The sequence below is a fragment of the Pinus tabuliformis genome, chromosome 1_2 (genome assembly GCF_031772625.1).
Source record: "Pinus tabuliformis cultivar Carrire ecotype Pingquan chromosome 1_2, CPIR1, whole genome shotgun sequence".
In the NCBI taxonomy this organism is placed as follows: domain Eukaryota; kingdom Viridiplantae; phylum Streptophyta; class Pinopsida; order Pinales; family Pinaceae; genus Pinus; species Pinus tabuliformis.
In genome coordinates, this window is record NC_142298.1 from 1,144,042,454 (window position 1) to 1,144,048,618 (window position 6,165).

The 6,165-nt window shown below is 32.9% G+C and overlaps 1 non-coding gene across 1 annotated transcript; it reads left to right on the forward strand.

Annotated features, from left to right (window-relative positions):
- The first annotated feature begins 4,084 nt into the window (after positions 1 to 4,084).
- On the forward strand, positions 4,085 to 4,155 carry TRNAG-CCC (transfer RNA glycine (anticodon CCC)). The gene has a single exon. It is a non-coding gene; the product is annotated as a tRNA-Gly (tRNA).
- The last annotated feature ends 2,010 nt before the right edge of the window (positions 4,156 to 6,165 follow it).

Sequence of the window (6,165 nt, forward strand, 5' to 3'; positions counted from 1 at the left end):
TTGATTTTCCACAACTAATTAACTCATGGTGAATTAATTAACTATTTTACAAACAACTGCTAAGATCAAATTTGAATTTTACTTCTCAATTTTAGTCCAGGGACTAACTAAAATTGGAATCCATCCTGAAATTCTATTTATAGCAATGCTATTTTTAGCACTTCCATTTTTCATTCCTTGTTGCTATGTCCAACACTGGTACCCGAACTACTATTTATAGCAGTGCTATTTTTAACACTTCTATTTTTAGCATTTCTTGTTGCCATTTTCAACAAGGGTGAGTGGTTCACCTTCCCCTATGGCCGATGATATATGCATAGAATGACTGGTTCACCTTCTCCTATGGCATATGAGCAGGATGAGTAGTTCACCTTCTCCTGTAGATATCCCAACATACATCCTACCCTTACAATCTAGGACTCTTGAGAAGTACCTCTCATATGGCCAATGAGTTGGGAAAAGATGATAGGGACCATAACACTACAGATGGATGCATCGTGTACTGTCGTACTCCATATGTCTAGGATGCATGATGTTCAAAAACTTGATCAGTCATGATCAAGTTTGATTAGGGTTCTACCCTTGATTATGTGGACTGAATTTTGTCAGTGGAGAGTGGTAAGGTCTTGCGACTCACTCTCGATCGATATTTCTTCGATATCTATATAATTTTTCAACAAAGTTAAGACGAGATGTAGAGATGGTACATGATGGAAGGATGGCATGATAATCAATGGTCATATATTGGCAGGTGGAATTCTCCCTAGTTGAGAGGGAGTGTTAAAGTTGGAAATAAGGGCCAAATTCTACTTTGGAAAACTCATTTGATTGAGATAATTATTACATTGAATTCCTCTTTTCGAGAGTACCAAAATCGACCTAAAGATCACTAAATTTGGACAAGGGGAAATATGTTTTTGAAGTGAAGCCCACACATGTGCAAATTGTCAAAGTTGACCACATCATCATGTAGGCTCATGAAGCCCAACATACATGTCTTTTGACCTTCATGGATTCGTATAAATAAGAGAGACCTCCACCCTCATTTGACATCATCATCTCACAACACATTATTCTCTCTTCTCAAAATGATTGGTTTGTACACCTCATTGGGCAGTTGTTCTCTTCACACGTGTGGTAGAAAGGAGGACAAATTACAGGAGGCCGAAAATCTGAAGTTGTCTACAACTTTGACCATCGTTGACCAACGTTGACTTGAATTTTTGGGAAGAATTTTAGTTCAATATTTTGGGCATGTTGCACTATTTGGCACAAAAATCAATGTGATATGGGCACTTTGACTTGGGTTTATCGCAGAGATAAATTGCAGGTTTTTACCACAAAAACTTTCTCTCTTTTGCTTGATTTTGACTGGACTTTGGAGGATTGTTTTGGGTTGACTTTAACCAGCAAGAGAGGTTGAGTTTTATCTCCTTTGACTAAGCTATTGTGGAAGGATTTGACCAGACTTTCACTGTTGTTGACTTTCTCGCCAGGGCAAAATTTCATTGTTGTTGACTGAGGGTGAATTGCAGATTTGACTGTGCTATTTTGGATAGTGGTATTGATCATCTATTGGCAAGTCAATTTTGACTTTATTGTACTCTCTCTCTTTGTTGAACATTTGATATTTATAATAAGAAGAATTGATCAAGGGTTTTCCCCATCTTGGGGTTTTCCCTTGGCTTGAGCCAAATTCTTGTGTTCTCTTGTCTTGGCTTGTCTTTTGCAATTTTATTGTTCATGTTCTATCTACAGTTACTGTCAATGTGAATGGTTAATATGATTATTATTGGATATTAAAATGGAAATTTTCATTGGGCTAATAAAAGGACACTGAAGTAATTGTTGCAAGCATAGAACATATCATTGTTATCTAAAATTTACAAGAATGTACCCCTTGGAGAATAGAGTAAAAGAAATAGATACAAAGCTTTCTTCCTTGAGCAATGCAATAGTCATTGAAGCCCCTAAATGAACAAAAAAAATATAATGAAATTGATACTAGATCATTTTAAGAATTTAAATATCTCATCTTCTTATTGTAAATTAGCTAGAGAAAAATTAAAGAGTATTATTTTTAAATAAAATTTAATGCATATATTAATTATTTTGTTGTTTTTATTTATCACGTTTTTAACATACAAAATTGTTATTTTTATTCTATAATATAGTTATTATTATTTACTATAGGCATTAGAAACTTGGTTGGTCTTTTACTTGCATGACACAAGGTCACTTCCAATCACTACCATTATAACCTCTTATTGAGAATTAGATAAGTGAGACACACATAAAATTTCGAACTAATAACCATTATACGAAAAATTTTAATAGTGCACCCATTCACAATATTCTAAGCCCCACAAACTATTTTATAATAAAATTAAAAATACAATTCTTTTAATAAATACATATTTTTTCTTCCATAAATATCTTAATGTTCCATATAAAAAATATACATTTTTCCATTCAAGATCTCAATGTGAAAATTAAATTAAATACAATTAAAAAAAACTAACAAAATTCTTCCCTACCACTCAAACTATATCGAACTAACATTTTTTTTTTCAGAGAGAAAAAGCTGTATATATTATATTAAGATGATATAATAATCGTGTTACAAATGGCCGGGATGCCGCAGGCAGGATGAAATATATTGTTCCAGATATACATAGAGCCGAAATGCATCAGCCAGGAAAACAAAAACCATAAACTAGCAGAGCCATATAACAAGCATAGTGAAAATACATTGACATGAAAAGCAGTTGAAACCCAGATAGCATGCAGCCGTGCTGGGGGATCATACGCAGGATGAGGCAAAATAGTTAGAGAAAAAACAGAATAAGCAGATATGATTTAACAAACGGCTATATGATAAAAGACGCATATGAGAAAAACGCCAAAAAGCCCAACTTAGGACAGGTCGGGCAGAGACCCCCGAATGATAGGAAGAATGGAAAAAAGGGGAAGAGAACAGTCCTGAAATATGCGCCGATTCCGCCACTTCCAGATATTCCAACAAGTAGAGATGAAAAACGCCTGCCAGATTGGGCATTGGGAAGCCCACCAGGGAAAAGCTTCCTGTACAGAAGAAAATAGCTTGAGAGGAAAACCGAAGATGCAAGAGAGTTCGAACCAGAGAACAGTGGATGCTGAGCACTGAAAGAACAAGTGGAGATTAGTTTCCAATGCTGCAAGGCAAAGGAGACATCTGCCAGGCCCACACCATCCTTTCTTTTGTAGAACTTACACATTCAGTAAACAATTAACATGAATACATTTAACCCATGTACCTAACGGTTTCCTTTTAAATAAAAGTTTAGTAACTTTAAAGGCAAGCTAGGGCATCCACCTATAACGTCGCGGGATTGTCCGGTTTGCTTTCAGGAATATATTATCTAGGAGTTGTCTAACGAGGTTACCACTTCCTTTAAAAAGTTATTTCTACTAAGCTAAATTATTTTCCAAAAGTTTTTGATTAGAGGAGTGTGTAAATTTATTTTTAGTGGAAATGGGTTTAATATTATTAAAAATTGGCTGGATACTCAAAACCAAGTTTGACGATTATAATTTAGATTTCCTAAAATTTGCAGGATTTTGACAAAAATCATGTTGAATTTCTATTGTTTTTTTGGGTGAATTTGTGGCATTTTTAGACTACTTTTCTTTGTAGGATTGTTTAGTTTTCCCGTTGGACTAAGACTATTATTGTCTAGTTTTCCCTGTTAGATTAAGACTATTATTTGGGCGTGGTCTACCAATAAATTTTTCTAGATGGTAAAAAATATTACTAAATTTTGACAATTTTTTTTCAAACAAATCTAGTAGTAGAGTGTTTGAAACTTGTTTTTGATGGTGAAAATAGATTCAGCACCATTAAATACCCTTGGGCACCTAAAATCTTCGAGTTTAACAGTTGTAACCTAGATTTACAAAACTTTCCACTGAATTTTATCAAAATCTCATGAGAATTTCCATGATTTTCTAAATAAATTTGAAGCATAGTTATTTTAGTTCTAATTTCACACGTTTGTACGGATTTATTTCTTGAATATAATATTTTTCATTTCGTTTTCGACATGCGCATCTGGTGTAGTGGTATCATAGTACCCTCCCACGGTACTGACCGGGGTTCGATTCCCCGGATGCGCACGATTAATTTTTCTGTCAAAACTGAATAGTAATTCAGTTCTCCAATTTTGCTTTTATAACTGAGAACAACAAACCGCTTCATATAAAGAGGAAAAAACCTTTGAAGGCGACTGAGAACAACAAACCGCTTCATATAAAGAGGAAAAAACCTTTGAAGGCCTTCAATGGTAAGAAAGGAAATAAATATTTCTTTGACGGCGTAGATGCTGGTGCCTTTTCACATACGCTTATTAAATTTTATTTTTAAAATTGATATTTTTTTTTTTAAATTTCCATAATGGTTTACCCTAAATTTAAATTTAGGGTTATTTTTTCTTTTCCCAAAAAATAGCTTGATGGATTATCAAGCACGTTAGATGTTCACTTGCCGCAGAAAACTAAAGATGTATCAAATTTAGGGTTAAAAATTATTTTTTCCAAAAAATATAACTGCATGTTTTTGGACATCTAAATTAATTTGTGTTTTTAATTTAATTAAACAATTCTTTTGAATTGGCTTGATGGATTATTAAGCATGTGAGAGGTTCATTTGTCAAAGCAACTTTATAGCTATTGAGGATGTTCATAAGATTGTTTTTTCAAAATGGGTTAATATGGTTTATGGAGGGTGTTTGAAAGATTGTTTTTGAAGTGGTCTTGTTAAGGGTTATCAATTATTGGTTTTTTCAAATCGTCCAATACTTTATTAAAGGTATTAGAAAGATGTCTGTTGAAGTGGTTTTATTGTCCATTTATGATTTTGAAATGGATTTGAATAAGCTAATGGTTGTAAGACTCTTGTCAGTGTAATTTAGCAATTAATTAAGCTTAGTAATTATGTAAGAGACATGCAAAGTAAAGTGCAATAAAGCAAAGAAGAAGAAAACATGAATTGATTGAGAATAAAATAAATAAGAAGAGAAAGAAAGAAATGGAAAATGAAAGTTCAATCTTTTGCCTTTCCCATCACCCTATTTCTCTCTATTTCTTCTTGTACATTTACTCTCAAATGATCTTTGTTGGCCACAAGAAAATAATGAAAAATAGAAGTAACTATATCAATTGTTGAATGGCCATAAAACCATGAATTGCATTGTAATTAGAGACTACCAAAATAGACTGAACAACCATTTGAAAGTTGGCTTTCTTTTTGTGTTTCCAAGGTAAAATCGTAGTGCCAATTGTGTATTTGAATTTAATTATGGTGATTTTTGTGGGATGACATTGTAGTAATTGTGTTTTGGAAAAATACTCTGAAAATTTTTACTGTATTCCAATTAATCTTGCTTTAGGTTACTTTCTATTTATTTTTTTCATAATTATAACAATTATGAACCTAGAGCATCCATTTATTAAGTTCAATGAGATCAAAGGTTGTAGTGGAAGAGTTGTTATAAATTTCTAGCTAAATTTTTATTTTGTCTTTGTAATTAGCAACTTTCTCTCCTTTCTTAGGTCATTGGGCATTCAATAAGGTTACTCACTATTGTTTTGGGGTTTTCCTTGCTTCCCATGCCTCTTACATTGATAATTAGTAAGTGAATGAAATAACCCACAATGTTTTCTTATTTCCCAGACTCCATCATTTCCTTCAATTCAAAAATCCAACTCTTCATGTTCTTGTTGGATAAATTTTTAGTTCTCTTATTCCATCAACCCTATGGCACATTAAATTACAAGCTAATTTGTCCTCTAATGAACCATGGATAAACAAAAAACCTAGTTGTTGGTTGTTACATTTTACATTTAGCCATCACATCCTTTTCCTACAACTTTCAACCCTGAATTAACAAATATGAGATAAAAATCAATGTAGTTTGTAATCACCAACACTCTCTTTTCTTTAAAATATTTGATATACTTTGTAGTAAAGAATTGCCTCCCTTTCTATAACCATTTGACTATCCTCAATTGTCTCGTGTGGAAAAGTGCTATGGGAAACATGTAAGCGAGAATTCAAAATAACTTGAATATGAGAGTTGAGAATGGTTATAAAAATGATATCTAAATAATGAAGGTCACCATAACACT